This window comes from Pleurodeles waltl, chromosome 10, assembly GCF_031143425.1.
Source record: "Pleurodeles waltl isolate 20211129_DDA chromosome 10, aPleWal1.hap1.20221129, whole genome shotgun sequence".
Classification (NCBI taxonomy): Eukaryota; Metazoa; Chordata; class Amphibia; order Caudata; family Salamandridae; genus Pleurodeles; species Pleurodeles waltl.
This window is the reverse complement of record NC_090449.1, coordinates 400216079-400235598: the sequence shown is the minus strand read 5'-3', so window position 1 is coordinate 400235598 and position 19520 is coordinate 400216079. Positions and strand designations below refer to the sequence as shown.

Sequence of the window (19520 nt, the reverse complement as noted above, 5' to 3'; positions counted from 1 at the left end):
GCTAGAGGACTCGGGTGATGGGCTGCGTGGTCTGGAGTCGGCCAGTGGGCTGGACACTTCCCCTGAGTGGGATCTTTCGTCCCCAGGAGAATACACTGAGGAGGCTGCTTCCTTTCATGCAGTGGTACGGAAGGCAGCTAGTTTTTTGGACCTGCCTTTGCCGGTGGTGGAGGCTAAACAAAACCTTCTAACAGAGGTGCTACATCCGGCCTCAGCTGCGGCGGAGCCTCTTTTGCCATTTAATGACGCTCTGCTGGATCCGGTGTTAGAGGTGTGGAAGAGGCCGGCATCTTCCCCAGCAGTTCACAGAGCCGTGGCCAGGAGGTATCGGGCGGCTCCGACTGACCCTGGTTTTCTGTCTAGGCACCCTACGCCGGAGAGCTTGGTGGTGCAGGCCTCCTGTTCATCCAAGTCAGCGCCTGGTTCTTTCCCGACGGTGCCTGGGGACAGAGATTCAAAGAAACTAGAGGCGCAGTCCAAGAAGATTTTTTCGTTCTGCAGTCTGGCGTTGAAAGCCACCAACGCAACCTGTATCCTGGGGAGGTATATTCATGCTCTGATGGATGACATTTCCTCATCATTTACAGAGCTTCCCCAGGGTCTTTTGGATGTTGTTTCAAATGCCCAGGCTGCTGCGACCCAGATTATCCAGACGGGACTGGATACGACCGACTCGGTAGCCAGAGCAATGGGCACAACTGTGGTGGCAAGGAGACAGGCCTGGCTCCGTAACTCGGGCTTTTCTGCGGATGTACAGTCCACATTGTTGGATCTCCCGTTTGATGGGGACAAACTATTTGGAGCCAAGGCTGATTCGGCCTTGGAACGTTTTAAGGAGAGCAGGGCCACGGCTAAGTCGTTAGGGCTCCAAGCTCCTTCTTCCACGGCCTCTTCCAGATTTTTCAGGAGGTTTCGTGGATTTGGGCGTGGCTCTTTCTCCTCTTCCTTTCGGGGAAGATATCAGCAACCTGCCTCTTCCCATCCCTATAGATCTTTTAAAGGGAGAGGTAGGGTCCGCACCAGAGGAGCCTCTCAGCAGCACTCTGCCTCTTCCTCATCCTCTGGCGGGGTGCAGCAGGGGAAGCAGCCTTAGGCTTCCACCATTTCCCACTCACTCCTCTCCTGTAGGGGGAAGATTACAGCATTTTCTCACCAAATGGAAGACTGTTACAACAGACACTTGGGTTCTCAGTATTGTGGGAAAAGGCTACACCCTTCCCTTTCGGGAGTTCCCGCCCCTCATCCCGCCCCGCCCTTCTTATTGTTCAGAAGAACACCTCCTGTTGCTAGAACAGGAGGTACAAGCCCTCCTTTCAAAGGGCGCGGTGGAGTTGGTCCCAGAGCAGGAAAGGGGTCGAGGATGTTACTCAAGGTATTTCCTGATTCCCAAGAAGGATGGTCGTTTGAGACCAATCCTGGACCTGAGGATCTTGAATTGGTTCCTCAAGCAGGAAAAGTTCAAGATGCTGACCCTAGCACAGGTGCTTTTGGCGTTGAACAAGGAAGACTGGATGGTGTCTGTCGACTTGCAGGATGCTTACTTTCATATCCCGATACTCAAGTCACACAGGAAGTATCTCCGGTTTGTGGTGGGATCGCAGCACTATCAGTTTGCGGTCCTTCCATTTGGTCTTACTTCAGCACCTCGAGTCTTCACGAAGGTGATGTCGGTGGTTGCGGCAGAACTCAGAAGGAAGGGGATAGCAGTATTCCCTTACTTGGACGACTGGTTGATCAAAGCCAAGTCCCCGGAGCTTGTGTCGCATCATCTGCAGTCAACAACCCAGTTGTTGTTCGACCTGGGTTTTTCGGTGAACGAGCCCAAATCTCACCTAGAGCCCTCTCAGCGCCTCCTGTTCATAGGGGCAGTACTGGATACAACATTGGGTCGGGCCTTTCCTCCGCCTCAGCGGATTCAAGATATTCAGGATTTGGTTCCAATGTTTCGAAATGGAGCGGTAGTTCCAGTCCTCAAGGTCCTTCGTCTGCTCGGTCTGTTTGCCTCCTGCATTCTGTTGGTCACGCATGCTCGCTGGCACATGAGGGCTCTTCAGTGGTGCCTCCGAAGGCAGTGGTCTCAACACAAAGGGGATCTAGAGGGTACTGTCAAGATCTCCAGAGATGCTGCTGTGGATTTGAAGTGGTGGATTGCAAGCAACAATCTTTCACAAGGAAAGCCGTTCCAGCAGTCGCCACCAGTGGCCACAGTCATAACGGATGCTTCCACTCTAGGGTGGGGAGCTCATCTGGGGGATCTGGAGATCAAAGGTCTTTGGTCTCCAGAGGAACAGGTGTTTCACATCAATCTGTTAGAGTTACGGGCTGTACGTCTGGCTCTCAAGGCCTTCCTCCCTTCCCTTCGTGGTCAGTCGGTACAGGTCCTAACGGACAATACTACCACGATGTGGTACATAAACAAGCAGGGAGGAGTGGGGTCGTACCTTCTCTGCAGAGAAGCTCTTCGACTATGGTCCTGGGCAAAGGACCATCAGATTTGCTTGATAGCAAATCATCTGGCCGGAGTCTTGAACGTGCGTGCGGACAGTCTCAGTCGCCAATTCTCAGCAGACCACGAGTGGCGTCTCCATCCATATCAAGTCCGTTTAATCTTCCAGAGGTGGGGGTTTCCTCGGGTAGATCTGTTTGCCACTCGAGAGAACGCGCATTGTCCGGTATTCTGCAGCCTCCAGTATCCGATGCAGGGAGCGTTGGGGGACGCGTTTCAAATAACCTGGTGCGGCCAGTTGCTTTACGCGTTTCCTCCCATACCCTTGATTCCTCGAGTATTGAGGAAGATTCGCCAGGACCGGGCTCTAGTCATCCTAATAGCTCCGGATTGGCCAAGGAGGGTATGGTACTCCGACCTTCTCCAACTCTCAATGTGCCCTCCGCTCCGTCTCCCTTTCAGGGCAGACCTCCTCTCGCAGTCGCAGGGGCAGGTTCTACACCCCAACCTCCAGAGTCTGCACCTACATGCCTGGAGATTGAACGGGGCAACCTGAGTTCCTTCTCTCTCCCGCCTGAGGTAGTGGATGTTATTTTAGCGGCCAGGCGACACTCCACTAAATCTATCTACGCTAATAGATGGTCTAAATTTGTTGCGTGGTGTGGAGAGAGGCAGATTGATCCTTTGCATGCTCATCTATCGGACGTTTTGTCTTTTGCTCTGTCTCTAGCGCAGAAAGGTTGTGCAGTGGCTACCATTAAGGGTTATTTATCGGCCTTGTCAGCCTTCATATGTCTTCCAGACCAACCATCTTTATTTAAATCCCCTATTGTTATCAGATTCTTGAAAGGTCTTCTAAATAAATATCCTCCAAAGCCATTCGTTATGCCGCAATGGGATTTGTCCTTGGTCCTGACTTTCCTTATGGGGTCCCCTTTTGAACCTATGCATTCTTGCCCCTTAAGGTATTTGGTTTTAAAAACAGTCTTCCTGATAGCTATAACATCAGCAAGGAGAGTGAGTGAGTTGCAGGCCTTATCAGTAAAGCCCCCTTATACAACTTTTTATGGGGATAAGGTGGTGTTGAGGACCAAGGCTGCTTTCCTCCCGAAGGTTGTTTCACCTTTCCATTTGGCTCAGGCAATTACTTTGTCCACGTTCTATCCTCCGCCTCATCCTTCCAAAGAGGAAGAAAGACTGCACCGTCTGGACCCAAAGAGGGCGTTGAGCTTCTTTATTGATAGAACAAAGGATTTCAGGCTGGAGGATCAGCTGTTTATTGGATACGTGGGCAAGAGGAGAGGAAAGGCAGTCCACAAGAGAACACTATCCAGGTGGGTTGTTCTTTGCATTAAAATCTGTTACTCTTTGGCAAAGAAGGATCCTCCTGAGGGCATTAGAGCTCATTCCACCAGAGCTAAGTCGGCCACTTCGGCCTTGGCCAGAGGTGTTCCTGTGGTCGACATCTGCAAGGCCGCAACTTGGTCGTCCCTTCACACTTTTGCAAAACATTACTGTTTGGATTCTGAGGTTAGAAGGGACGGCCATTTTGCACGGTCAGTGCTGCAGGATTTCTTGGTTTGACCATTTAGGCACCCACCGCCGGGCGTGGTACTGCTTTGGGACTCTATTCATTAGGTGAGGAATCCACAGGTAGTTGTATCCATCAGAAGAACGAGTTACTTACCTTCGGTAGCGACTTTTCTGGTGGATACATTAGCTACCTGTGGATTCCTCACGGTCCCACCCGCCTCCCCGTTGCCTTTCTGGTCTTACCAAGTAATCCTTGAGTACGCTCCTCTTGGTCTTTGAGGGTGCAATAGACGTTGTATATATTGTATTTATATATATGTATATATGTATATATCTTTGTGTACATACTTGATGTGTATATATATTTTTTAAAAAAGAGAGAGTTATATATATATATAAAAGATTTACAGTTATTCATGCAATGTTGTGTATTTTTACAATGTAATGGGATGTTGCCTTGCTCTTTCATTGCATTGCCTGGTTGTTCTCATGCACGTAAAAAATGATTGGTACTGACGTCTGCACGTCGTCGAGGACCTCTTATTGCCTGTATGACGTCAGACGGCGTCGCGTGGGCTAGAGTGACGTCCTCGTCGACGTGCAGAGACTAGTAAGAAGATTTCCGTCGAATGCTGGCGCCATGGGAGTATTCATTAGGTGAGGAATCCACAGGTAGCTAATGTATCCACCAGAAAAGTCGCTACCGAAGGTAAGTAACTCGTTCATTTCTACAATTCTGGTCAGGAGTCGGGGAGGGGAAATGTATGCCCCCCCCCTTCTTAATGATCCACAGAGTCCTCTCCCAATTTCGTCATCAATCATCAGAGGTGATTCTGGTAACCCCAGTGCTAGAAGGTGCAATCTTGGTTTCTGGTAGCAATGCATTGACTTGCGCTCCACCAGTACAGTTCCTTTCATCTGTGGACCACCTCTTGGATCTCATGGGTCTTCCTCATACTTTAGTACTAAAGGAACGTGTAGTATTGAAGACAGACTCATAGTGGTTCTGTGTTGTCCATATATTTATTCAAGAATAAATCAGGATAGAAAACCCCCAACCACCAACTCTCAACAAGTGCTTACTTCTGTCTCTTACATTCTTTCTCAGAACCTTCAAGAGATTCCGGAACAAGCACATCTAAACACCACACCACCTCCCTCACTTCACAACAAGTATACAATACACATTTCTTAACCTTGAACTTTACATATTACCCAACAATATAAAAATGACATTGCAATTTCAATTAACAATATCTTCACCTAACATAATCTTTCATAAAAGCAGGACTCTTTCTTATTCGCTGAGGCCTACATTTTTGTACAGGGTCATAACTTAGTATTTTCTTACTTGGACCGCTTTCACCTACCGGTACAAACTTTGCCACTCTATTACGATTCCAAACCCTATGGTCACTCAGCTTTACCGCATTTTAAAAAACCTTAATCACCTTAAAAGGTTGAATGAATTTGGTAACACCCACTTTCCTAGGTAATTTTACCTTCACCCAGTCCCCCACACATACCACTGTGTCTTTCACCGCCTTTCTCTCATCATACAGCACCTTTCTGCGCAACATTTTCTCTCTCCCTCTCAGTCTCCAATATCCAATTTCAACAATCTGGCTGTCCACCATCATCCGTTTCTCAGATACCCACAACAGCAGGATCTCAGTGTTGGGCCTCCTTCCTCTGAATAATTGAAAAGGAGAAACCCCAGTAGAAGAACGTGGAGTAAAATTATATTCTCTTACTTTATTTCTTACGGCTACCTCCCAATTACCACCTGAAGTTAAAGCTAGTTGCACACAGTCTTTCAAAACTTTAACATATCTTTCCACAATACCATTGCTCTCTGGATGGTAAAGTGCAGCCTTCTTATGTCTCACCTCTCTCTCCTGTATAAATCTTTCAACATCTTTTGAAGTGAATTGCACACCATTATCTGAAAGAATAGAAGCAGGAAACCCTTCCCTCTCAAACAAATTTTCCAAAAACTCAATAACCACCTTAGATTCCACAGAACCTACAATTTTAACCTCTGTCCAACGCAAAAACATATCCACACATACCGATTTAATGAGTTGACCCTAATAGGTCCCAAAATATCAATCGCTATCTCTGACCAAGGACCACTTGCCTGCTCCCTCAACACCATTGGTTGTGTCCTACACTTCAAACCATTATCACAAAAGGAACATTCAATACAATCTCTGACCATTCTCTCAATCTTTACATCCATAGCAGGCCACCAATACCCTTCTCTCACACTCTCCTTAGTTTTGACTATGCCCATGTGACTTGTATGAGCATGCTTTGCTAGCGCTTCTCTTATAATTACCAGAGGAATTAACTTCGTACCCCTCATGAGCAAACCATCCACCACTGATAATTCACTCTTGACCTGCCAAAAAGCTTTCAAATCATCCTCTCACCTATTTTTTCACACCATCCATTATTGACCATAGAGATGGCCTTCCCCAAAACCACATAATTCTTCAATTCATCTCTCCACATTTCTTTAGAAACAATCCCTTCAGAAATTTTACATACGTTGATTTCTTCTTCCAAATCTTCCTCTACCTCTTTAGCAGTTTCTTCAACATTCACCATCCTTGAAAGACAATCCGCTAACACAATATGAACTCCTGGAATATAAACCACTTCAAAGCCAAATTCCTGCAATGCCACAACCCATTTCCGTATCCTATGGGAGACCAAATCAATACCTTTCTTGCAAAACACCTCTCTAAGTGGTTTGCGATCAGTTTTAATTAGAAATTTCTTTCCCCCAAAAAACATCCTCAGTTTTCGTACTGACCAATACGCAGCAAGTGCCTCTTTCTCCACCACAGAGTAATTACATTCCGCACCCCTCAAAGCACGAGATACAAATAATACTGTACGCTCAACACCATTCTTTTTCTGCAAAAGTACTGCTCCTACTCCTTTGGAACTCACATCGGTTAAAATCCAGGACCCATCCATTGTGTCAAAACTACCAAGACCAGAAACCGAGTTCAAGCATTGTTTTATCAAATGAAACTCTTCTTCACATTCTCTTGACCACTTAAACTCTTTGCCTTTCTGTAACAATTCTCTCATAGCTGATGTTTTCTGAGCCATATTTGGGATGAATTTGCTATAAAATTCTGCCATACCTAATAGTTTCATTACCTCCTCTTTGCTTTGAGGAGTTTCAAGTCTACAAATTGTATTAACAAGATCAGCTTTAGGTTGAATTCCCTTATCACTCACAACATGACCGAAATACGCAATTTCCTGCACATCAAATTTACATTTCTCTGCCTTCAACGTTAAACCCACATCTCGTAACCTTGACAAAACTTCCAGCAGTCGATCATCATGTTCTCTACTCTCAGACCCAACGATCAATACATCATCTTGATAAACCTTAACACCTTCTAGACCTTTAAGAATGTGTTCCATTACTCTTTGGAAGACTGCTGCAGCTGAAATCAAGCCAAATGGCATCTTCACAAACTTAAATGTTCCAAAAGGCGTCGCAAATGCAGTTAAATCTTGACAGTCTGGATGTAAAGTTATTTGATGATACCCCGAAGCTAGATCTAAAAAAGAAAAATGTTTAGCACCATTAAGGGAACTTAATAATTAACAAATATTAGGAAGAGGATAATGAGCCACAATCACCATCTTGTTGAGGTCTCTCAAATCTACACACAGTATCACTCCTCCATTAGCCTTTCGTGCCATGACCACCGGAGACAACCATTCAGTAGCTTCCACTTCCTGTATCACCCCTTCACTAATCAATCTGTCCAATTCCATATTCATGTCTCTTCGCACTAATAATGGTACACCCCTTACTTTAGCTACTTTAGGTACAGCATTAGATTTCAATTTTATAAGTTGACAGTAGTTCTTGAGACACCCAATCTTTTTAGCAAATAGTTATGGAAAATCTTTTGTCCATTTGGTATAACTACTCTTTACCAAACTGATAACAGATTCCTCCTCTATTTGTGTTGTGGGTTCTATATCACATACATTTTTAACTGAATCACTTCTAATGCACACTGGAGGATCCTCATTCGGACCTAGGTACACACTTAGATCACGTTGATGTAACCAGCTTATAGGATAATCACCCTTTATGGAGACATATATTTTCCCTGGTACATTCCTGTCCTTGAACTCAATAGTGCCCCAAAAATATCGTAATAACCGTATAGGTACACCCCCATAACCTCTTGGTTTAATGTCTGGCTTAGATAGTTGAACACTTCCGATTAACTTTTGCTCATAAAATGTTTTTAGATTAAGTGTTATTTTGGCTCCAGAGTCAAATAACATTTTGACCGAGTTTCCATTCACTTTGGCAAGTTACAAAGGACCATTGCAGGAGAAACCTTTAACTTGAAAAATATAGTTCTTCTCTTCAGCACCCTCCTCATTGTCATTAATATCTATTTCTTGCACTTTCTTTAGATCTTTCGGCGATCTGCAGCATCTCGTGAAGTGACCCTTTCTTCCACAAATTCTGCACATAGCTTTCCATCCTGGACATCCTTTATTATTAGCAAAGTGACCCTCGTTGCCACATCTAAAGCACTTTCCTTGCACATGCTTTGTTAGTATTATTATAATCCAGCACTCTGTTAAGGGTCGTAGTTTTTTGTACAACTTGTACAAAGTCTCCTTTCTTGCTTTCAGACCCACTTGGACTTAATGATGTTTCTTTCTTCAAAACTTCAGTTCACGCTTTTGAATGTTCAAAATTCTTTGCTGCAATTAGGACTTCTTACAAAGACGGATTATCTTTGGTGCCACATGCTCTCCCAGGCTTTATCAGTAGCACATCCCAACATCAATTGATCTCTCTACCGCTCATCAAGTGAAGCCCCAAAATTGCATGTAGAAGCTAGTTTTTGTAATTCTGTAATATACTGTTTGACAGACTCCCCTGAACACTGTATCCTTTGTCTAAAGTGATATCTCTCAAGAACAGTACTAATCTTTGGGAGATAGTGCATGTCCAACTTCTTAATGCATATCTTATACTCATTCAAGCCTGTTGCTTCTTGACCTGAAAGCAGGTAGGTGCTCAAATATTTCTTGCCCTTCAGAACCTAAGCAGTGCATCAACAGAGAGGTTTGCCTCTCCGCACTTAAAGATGTGCCTCAAACTCTAGCATAGTGAGTAAAGACTTACTTCAACTTGAGCCAGGGAATAGGTGGATCTCCTGGAGATGACAACAAGAATGCCGCTGCAGGGACATTCTGCATTTTACAATGAATTCTGTTAAACTTCAAATATAAACAACAGTTGCATCAATCAACAATCAAGTAAAATTTTGTTATGATATATTCCTGACGATTTCAATTTTCTCAGTTCTTTTCCTGAGTGTAATTCCCTGTTTGAGACGCAGAGCAGTTTTATGCTTTCAACATGGCCGCACGCTTGGCAGTACATCGAAGACCAAGTGTAGTCCGTCATCTATTTATACAGTTGCTAGGCGACGCAGAGCGTACGTGAGCCGTGCACCCCAGCTGGCTGGAAAGGAGATTCAATACGCTGCAGTCGGAGTGAAGCGCAGCACCGTGCGCCCCATCTGGCTGGGAAGAGATTCAATACGCAGCAGTCGAAGTGAAGCGCAGCACAAGAATACTCCTCATATGCTGCAGTCGGTGTGAAACGCAGTGCGAGAGTAATCCTCACGCAGCCCTTGTCCCCACAGGCCGCAAGGAATTGCCTCCTGTGCGTTCGAGATGGAGCACGTGAAAGATCGCGCCACGAGAAAACACACAAGAGCGGTAGCCCCTCGTTTCTTTGCGTCCGTTGACTTGTTGAAACAAGGGTGTGTGTGTGTATATATATATATATATATATTTTTCTTTTTTTTTCTTTTTAAAACAAGGCACATATAGGCCCTCATTCCAACTTTGGCGGGCGGCGGTACCCGCCAATCGCCCGCCATGCGGCCAAAAGACCGCTGCCGGCATTCCAACATTCCCACTGGGCCGGCAGTCGCTAACCAAGTTAGCGCCCGCCGGCCCAGCGGGAATGAGGCCGCAACACAGAAGCCGGCTCCGAATGGAGCCGGCGGTGTTGCGGCCGTGCGACGGGTGCAGTTGCACCCATCACGCTTTTCACTGTCTGCTAGGCAGACAGTGAAAAGCTGGCCGGGGCCCTGTTAGGGGACCCCTGCACTGCCCATGCCAGTGGCATGGGCAGTGCAGGGGCCCCCAGGGGCCCCAGGAAACCCTTTACTGCCAGCCTCTTCCTGGCGGTGAAAACCGCCAGAAACAGGCTGGCGGTAAGGTGGTCAGAATCCCCAGGGCAGCGCTGCTTGCCGGGGCAAAAACGGCGGGAAACCGCCAGCCCCGGTTTTCCGACCGCGGCTTTAGCGCCGCGTCAGAATGGGCTTTGAAGCACCGCCAGCCTGTTGGGGGTGCTTCCGTCATTCTGCGCCCTGGCGGTCCAAGACCGCCAGGGTCAGAATGACCCCCATAGTCTTTTACTCACATGCAATACAGAAGCAGTACATGTGCCCTAAACTACTGAAGCGCAAAAGATCGGTGTTAGGGTCTTTTCTCCTTTCATGAGTTTTCTCTTATAAGTCAATCTGTTCCTGGGTTCGTCGCTTGTCGCCAAAAGTGTAGTATTGAAGACAGGCTCACAATGGTTCTGTATTGTCCATATATTCAAGAATAAATCAGGATAGAAAAACCCCAACCACCAACTCACCAACTGCCTTCTTCTGTCTCTCACATTCTTTCTCAGAACCTTCAAGAGATTCCAGAACAAGCACATCTGAACACCACAGAAAGCTTGTCTCTCAAGGCGTGGAAGCTTTCAGGAGACCGGCATTTCAGAACACGCTAAATTCTTCCTCTCTTAGTCTTGGGCTCCCAATATGCAGCAGCATGCAAATAGTGGGTTGCTTGATGCAGTGAACTGGTCATAGATCTCTTTGGAACATCAGTGCTGATGATGGTTAATTTTTTATCTCATCTGGCAGTTCAGGGCCTTGCCTACAGGACAGTCAATAATTTTCACTCAGCGATTTCGGCAGGACATCCCCATATTGATGGTAAACCGATAGGAAAACATCCTCTGATTTGTAAACTCCTTTGCAGGGTTCAGATGGTTCTTCCCCCTGCTCCTAAGTACTCAGTTCTTTAAGATGTTGATGTGGTCCTTAGGTTTGTACGAGCTTGGCCTGCCAATGAAGATCTCTCTAGAAAACAGGTGTCTGCCAAGTTGACGCTTTTGCTTTGCTTATTCTCTTGTAGAAGAGTATCTGACGTTAAGGCACAGGTCACAATAGGCAGAGTATTTCCACCTGTAGGTTTTTTTATTTTTATTTCTAAGCATACCAAGACCAGTTCTAAATGTGTAAGTTAACCAGCTTTTCCTGATAATCTGAAACTAGGTGTGGTTAAGTGCATAAAAGCCTATGATTATGTTACTCAGGAGTTGTGCAGAGACTGTGCCGGTCAATTACTGATTTCCCTTAAAAGGCCATTTGGTCCACTTTCTTCGATTACTTTAGCTCACTTGGTCAATTGGCTTTTGGGAGAAGCAGGTATTGACCTTTCTATCTTTGGAGCTCGTTTCGTTCCTAGAGCCATGGCTTCAAATGTTTATTCATAAGAATTTATATTAGAGGACATCCTAGTGGCTCCTACTTGTCCTCAGACTCCACTGTTAAGTTGTTTTATCACAAACCTCTTGTGGATGTAGCATCTAGGGTGGTGGCACAGTATGAACAAGCATTATCCAAAGCCCCCGGTCCTGACATAGAATATAAAATCTTTAGCATTTGTGTCGAGAATTTTCCATTCTGTTAAGGACACAGAGGCAAGGATTATCCCACCCGAAAACTTTGATATATGTATAATGATTAAAGTTGAATATAACACTGTTTTACTTTTCCCTCCTGATGAGAATCTATTTACGTACCAATAAAGTTAAGATATTACTATAGTCTCTTCTTTTACAGGTGCAGATGCCAAAACTACGTAAAAGGTGAGTGAGAGCACTTGGTGGATATTGTGGAGGCATGTGACACTTCAAGGTTTTAGGGATCGGAAGTTTTCTAAAGACCTTGTTCCCTGAAGAGTTATTGACTTGGATAGTTTGAGTTTGGATGTTGCAGTTCCAGTGTTGGAAGTTGGAGCTTTCTTTATTGTTGGACTATGGTTTATTTGTCATGGTTATTCATTGATGACAAGTTGGTTTAAGTAATACAACGTTCTATTTGCAAAGAAAGAATAAGGACTATGGACTTGAAGGGTTTTATATGTATGGATGCTACCTGGTTGGCAGGTCATTATAAGGGATGGACTTGGTTCATGGGAAATGTAGTATTTGTTTTCTTTAAGTTCATTGGTTGCTGTGTTTTTGCAGTAAAGGAAAGAGAGCATAACCCTCGCCTCCGTGTCTTTAATAGAATTGAACATTCTTGAAGCAAATGCTAGAAAATATTATTTTATAACCATATCCCAAACATTACTTTTTTATTTCTCGAAAGCCAATCACATATGTACCTACTTTTATCTTACAGTCCTCTACTATATCTACTTTTAGGCATTATCATATTTACACCATCCAATCAAATTTGATCTTTTACATTTTAAGTGCAAGCCTCCATTTTATCTGCCTTTCACTTTTAATCTGTCTCATTCATCTGCAGCCTTCTCCTGTGTGCTACTCCAGCTTCCCTCCAGAGTGCTCAGTGTGGATTGTGGGTCATAGCTTTGTGTTTTGGGTCAGAGAGAGTGCTAGAAAGGCTGGGTTTGATAGGGACCTGGGGTTATCTAATGTGGATATTACTTGGCTTGGCCAGAAAGGGTTAAATTGGCATAAAATGCTGCCTTTGGTTGAAAGCATTATTGATTGCCAACATCCAGGCCTCATGATTGTGCACTGAGGTGGCAATGACTTGGGCACAGATACTGGAGTAGGACTGGAAATCGTAATGAAAGATACTTTTCCTAAATGAATGACACTTCCCCCCCCCCCCCCCCCCCCCCCCACACTGCCAAAGGCAGAAGTGGAAATGGTCAAGTGAATTCTGCCCTTAGATAGACAAATCCAGGAAACATGTTAATATAACTCAGGCCTCCCAAAAAGTACTCGACCACTTGCTAAGGCAAGTCATTTTTTATGAGGTGGAGCTATTTTTATGACCTCCTCGCCCCTTCTTGCAGGTTGACAATGAACAAGTGTACTGTTTAGTCATAAAGCAGAGACCGAGGTCAAAAGACACTTTGTCTTGCAATTAAGATCCCTTCTCATTGCAGAGTTCTAGGATTTTGTAAGGTGAACTTCTGTGACCTGCTGTAAAAAGAGTTATTTAAATGTTTATTAGGAAAAACCTGACACCATACAGTCTTTAATTTCACAGTAAGTCAACCATACAAACATTACAAAAGTATTTTTTGTACTTGTGTGATGTGCAAAAGATAAACATGATTTCTGAAACCCAATTTTCACAGATTATTGTTAATACTCTATTTTTATCAGTAAAGCTGCAAGTTAGTGGGAAGGTTTTTGGACATTTCTTAGACATTTACTGTCTGTGAATGACAGTGTGCTACCACATAATGCTTTATTATTAATATATTAATTAAAAGTGAGTGTTTAAACATAAACTGAGAGACACTCCTCCCTTAATGGCAATGCTATTAGTAAACTAAGAGGCAAGTCAGAGATCATTTGTCCCCTATATGTGGGCTAGATCCTTATTATACATGGAGCAAACATTTTATCTATTTAATCAAACAAAAGAGTTTTTTGTGCTTCAAAAATGCTGAGCTCACATATTTGAAGGTGCACTCGTATGTGAGAATGAAGAAAAAAGCGACTCTGTAAACTAATTGCCTAGGATCACACAATTTGAGACCCGTTTACAGGTCAAGTACAATACAGTTAGGTGGAGTAGATTATTCAAGTTGCTCGACCTGCAGGTCTAGTAAAATTTTTATAATTTATCAAGGCCTGTAACTGTTTCTGCATTCCTCAGAGACCACAGCATGGGCTCTACATACCACAACAATTTGTGTGTGTGTGTGTGTGTATATATATATATATATATATATATATATATATATATATATATATAACGGAGTTCATTTGACAGAGAAAGGCAACAGGGTGTTCCTCCAGACTTTGACGAACTGCATCCATTTTATGTGTAGTTACCACCTACACATCATTATCACAAAGGCTGTTTTCAGAGTCAGTCCATTTACTAAACACAGTTTTTTTTTTTTTTTCAATTCCAATTTTTTAAATATTATTTGGAATTAAGGATCCATCACGGATTCACAACAGGATGTCACATTGGATAGCTGATTCTACTGTGAGTGGGTGTCTTTGTGGGTCTGTGAGTGAGTATCTCTGTACGTCTGTGAGTGGGTCTCAAAGTGTCTCTCTGGGTCTGTGAATGGGTATGTGAGCATTTGTGTGTGTGGGGCTGTGAATGTCTCTCTGGGTCTGTGAGTTGGTGTGTTTGAGTGCCTCCCTGCGTCTGAGAGAGGTTGTGTGAGTGTCTGAGTGGGTCTGTAAGTGGGTGTGAGGGTGTCTGAATGAGTCTGGCAGTGGGTGTGAGTGTCTGTGATATCTGTGAGTATGTGTATGTCCCAGTGGGTCTGAGAGTGTCTCTGTGGGTCTGGGAATGGGTGTGTGAGTGTGTCTCTGGGGCTGTGATTGGGTGTGTGGGTGCTGTCTCTGGGTCTGTGAGTGGGTGTGTTTGTGTGCCTCTCTACGTCTGTGAGAGGTTCAGTGAATGTCTCACTGGGTCTGGTAGTGGGTGTGTGAGTGTCTGTGTGGGTCTGTGAGTGTGTGTATGTCTCACTGGGCCTGAGAGTGTCTCTTTGGGTCTTTGAGTGGGGGTGTGATTGTATCTCTGGGTCTTGCAGTGGGTCTGAGAATCTCTGTGTGGGTCTGTGAGTTGGTGTGGGTCTGAGAATGTCTGTGGGTCTGTGAGTAGGTGTTTGTGAGTGTCTCTCTGGGTCTGTGCGTCATTGTGTTTGAGTTTCTCTGTGGGACTGTGAGTGGGTGTATTTGAGTGTCTTTGTGGGTATGTGCATGGGTGTGTGATGTTTTTGTGGGTCTGTGAGTGGGTGGGTGTGGGTCTGTGAGTGTGTATAGATGCATACATATATATATTTTTTAATTTGCTGCAAGGTCCACAGATCCGTCATGGATTCACACGGGGGCTGCTCTGGGCCCTGCAGTGGGGCCAAGGATCTCGCACGTGGGGGGAAAAAAACATTTTCTGATGGATACAACTACCTGTGGATTCCTCACCTCAAGAAGTTTCCCCCACACGCCAGCTTCGACGGAAATTTAGCTCTGCACGTCGACGATGACGTCACAAATGCCCAACTTCATGCGACGCCGTATGACGTCATCCAGGCAATAAGAAGCCCTCGTCGACATGCAGACGTCAGTTCCCTTTTTTCCATGCCTTCAAGTAACGTTTTTTCTTCGAGGCTACCAGGGAGCTACAGTTTCACTCCGGTTTAACTATGTCTCAACCGAGGAAGTCTGGTTTTAAACCCTGTAAATAGTGTGGAGGTCGAATGTCGGTCACGGACCCCCATGAAAATTGCTTATGGTGCCTTCGTTCCGACCATGAGGTCGAGTCATGCGCTCATGCCAACGCATGAATCCTAAGGCCCTTAAGGAACGAGAGGCAAAATTGTTTCTTGCCCGTTCTAAGAAGAGGAAGGAGAGGCATCATCGGAGAGAGTCTTCTTCAAGATCTTCGAAGACTCATCGGCGCCATCGGGACTCTCGGCGTCATCATGAATCAAAGTTATCCGGCTTTCCCGGCGCCGGGCACGGACCCTGGTGCATTTTTTAATGCAATGTTTAATATTTTTGCCACCATGGCGCCTGGTGGTGGGCATGCGGGTCCGTCAGGTCTTTTGGTCTTTAACTTGGGTGCTCTGGCTCCTTACAAGTCGACACCCTTTATGCCCTTTCTTCCTTCTGGTACTGCTTCGGCGCCGATGCCCTAGGCATCGCCCAGAAGGCTGGTGACGACGTCCGCCGTTCCGGCGCAGATGGATTCGCCACCGATCCAGTCGACGGTGAAGTTGCCTGTGGTGCCGGAGGGTCCCACGTCGGATGGCTCCGAGGTTCGGTGCCGTCGAAGATCTTCGGCATCGGCCGACGCCTTATCGACGCCAGGGCTCGAGTCCAGGCTCCGATCCAGGAGATTGGCTTTACGGCTGCTGGAGGAAGAGGAGTATGACAGGCAGCATTTGGAGGAAGGTGAAATCTTGGAGCCTTCAGGGGGACCTGCATGGCTTAGATACAGCAAGTGGCCTGGACACTTCCCCGGAATGGAACCTGGCTTCCCCGGGGAGTATACGGAGGAGACTGCTTCATTTCATGCTGTGGTGAGGAAGGCAACAGACTTTTTGGACCTTCCACTTCCTGCTGCGGAGGTGAAGACAAGCATCCTGATCGAAGTGCTGCATCCAGCGTCGGCAGTGGCGGAGCCTCTTTTGCATTTCAATGAGGTTCTTTTGGACCCTATTAAGGACATCTGAAAAAAGCCAGTGACTTCGGCGGCCGTCAATAGGGCGGTAGCGAGACGCTATCGTGTAGCACCAGGTGATCCAGACTTTCTGACCAAGCACCCAACTCCGGAGAGTTTGGTTGTCCAAGCGTCATGCTCCTCCCGTTCTGCTCATGGTTCGTTCCCCGGAGCCCCTGCGGACAGGGAGTCTAAGAAGATGGACCAGGCAGCGAAAAATACCTTTTCTTCTTGTAGCATGGCTTTAAAGTCTACTAATGCGACTTGCATTTTGGGGCGTCATATTCATGCCCTTATGGATGAGACTAAGGGCCACCCTGGTTTGTCACAGGAGGTGTTGAACCTGTTGTTGGATACTCAGGCGGCGCGACCCAGGTACTTCAATCTGGGCTGGACACCTCGGATTCGGTGGCCAGAGCTATGGGCATATCCATAGCCTGGCTGCGTTCGTCAGGGTTCTCCCCGGATGTTCAGACTACTCTCCTAGATCTGCCATTTGATGGAGACAAACTTTTTGGGGCACAAGCCGACTCTGCTCTAGAACGTTTTAAAGAGAGTAGAGCCACGGCGAGGTCATTGGGTCTCCAGGCAGCCACTTCCTCTACTTTTAGATCGTTTAGGAGGTTTAGAGGTTTTGGTTGTGGCGCTTTCTTTCATGGCAGGCTCCATGCGGCAGGACAACAATCTGCAGGAGCTCTTCCTTACAGATCCTTCAGGGGCAGGGGTAGAGTACGCACTAGAGGTGCCACCCAGCAGCACTCTGCCTCTTCCTCTTCCTTCAGAGGGGTGCAAGACGGGAGGGGTGCATTACTTGCATAAGTAGTTTTAAAATAATAATATTAGCACAAACCTCCAAGTATAAACACTGTAAAAACTGTTCAATAAAAATACCTGGAATGTTCCCTTTTATGCTGTCTTGGTAAAATCTTAACCTAGTAGTAATTGGAACATAACCTTGCCAGTCCTTGGATTGTGTTTGAGAAATCGCTGTTTTCATACGTATCAGTCCCTATCCCTTAATTGTTTTACCATATATATTTTTACTTGGCAAATTTAAGAATGTTCCCAGTTAATTAATTTCTGGATTTTATGATCTTATTTTGACCTATGTATATAAAATGTTGAATCTTCGAATTTATGAATAGTTCGCTTCTCACAGTCATCATTTCTTCTTGGCTACAGCCTCACAATGGGTTAATCGTGCTTTAATTGGTCACTTTGTGTTATTTGCATTTATTTATTGATACTTCTACTAATTGCAATAGTAATCTTTGTGACAATCACTTAGAATCCTCCTATATTTTGTCACATTATTCCTAATAAGTATTTTAGATTTTTGAGGGGCCCAATTCTACTTTAAACCTTGTGATTCCCATTGAAACATTTCTTTTAGCTTTTCACGTTTTGAGATGTTCGTAATATAAATTGTCTGCTTGTTCCTGATTGTGATGTTTGCCATTTATTTTTAACTTTAATTTTATTTCTTAATTTCTCTTTAACCTCGTTATAACTCTTAGATTTATTTAATCGTTTTTGGTTCATTCTTGTTATATTAGAGTCAATTCATTTTATAAATATGAAAAAGTCTTTGTATTAAAAACTTTGCATCATAAGATATGAAATAGCAACAATTTATTGTAGGGGTCGCCAGACACGTTGGTTTATTTCAGTACTCTTAAACTTTTAATAAATGTTTCAGATTATAAACATGATATTGTATCACAATGTTTATGTCACATTAGTTTTCATTACGCAGTGTTGTGCAGATTGCATCATATGCAACACAAATGTGCTGGTCGAACTTTGAGGTTGATGCTTTAGTATGGCAAAGACACGTTGATCCTTTAAACATGCAAAGGCTATATATTTGAAAGTACTGCGGTTCCACTAAAAAAAACTTTAATAAAACCTAATAGTACCCAGCAGCACTAACAAAAATATCAGAAATGAAAGATTTTCTTGTATTTATATTTTGTCGTATAGTGCAATTTGCCAAATACTTCATATGTCTGCTGATGAAAATGTTTTTTTGTATGCCTGAGCAGTTTTTGCTTTTTTATTTCACTTGCTATTCATGGAGTTGCCTTGCCTAATGCACCTTTGTTATTTAAAACTGATCACTGTGCTTACTGATCAGTAAAGAGACCAGGCTTGCCTGGCAAATGTTGGACTCCAGTCCCATTCTCGTAGCCTGTCAATGTGCGATGCTTAGAAAGCTGCCTGAGGGGATTTGTGTGGTTTCAATGTACTCTGTGATGGCTGTTTCATTGAGACACGCAGGCAGAAGGTTGGTATTTTTAATTACTTTTATGTAGTGCTTAAAACCCATGACGAAGAGTGGAAGCCCTTCGTGATTCACTCCAGTTTAATCTGGTGGCACCTGAAAGTTATCTTCTGCAAATCATAACATTTCCACATTTATGCTTCAAGGTATTCTATTCCTTTCTGCGCTGCTAAAGGCATTTTGTTCAAACTGAAGTTTCTCAGTTATTGCAATTCAGCACATGGTTCAATATCTGTTATCCTCTGATGTTGACAAAACGGATGATACAGACTTAAGTCCTATTCCTTATGTAATAGTGTATGCTGAGCTTAGCTCATTTCTCTTTTACTGTGGTTCAGGATTTTCTATTATGGGATATTCCTTGATCATGTAAAGGATTGTTCTACCAAAATATATGTAAACATTTTTAATTGCCCATTATTGTGCGCCTACTAAGGAAAATGCAGACACACAGCTGACGCCACCTTCCACTCTCAGACAGTTGTGAGACTACAGGGAGCTTGCTAATAAAATAGACAGTGGACTCGATGACCTATTGCTCTGGTGGTTGTAGGACTTTTTTTTGGTATTGTGTGATATTTTTTTATTTTTTATAGTAAGTTTGATATATTTTGACTATTGATTATATAATATGAATATGGCAAAATATTTAAATAACCGCTCTTGAATAAATATTTTGGGAATTATGTTTTGCTTAAGATTGAATGAAAAGCAG

At 44.3% G+C, this 19520-nt stretch overlaps 1 protein-coding gene across 5 annotated transcripts in view; it reads left to right on the top strand.

The window, feature by feature from the left end:
* The window catches only part of IFT140 (intraflagellar transport 140), a 1792511-nt gene that overhangs the window by 95951 nt on the left and 1677040 nt on the right, over positions 1-19520 (top strand). For 2 of the 5 annotated variants that reach the window (XM_069210628.1, XM_069210631.1), the window contains exon 2: positions 11968-11993. The exons of the other annotated variants lie outside the window; for them this stretch is intronic. The gene's annotated coding sequence lies outside the window, so the exon portion shown is untranslated. The remainder of the gene's footprint in view (positions 1-11967; positions 11994-19520) is intronic. 5 annotated transcript variants of the gene reach the window in all.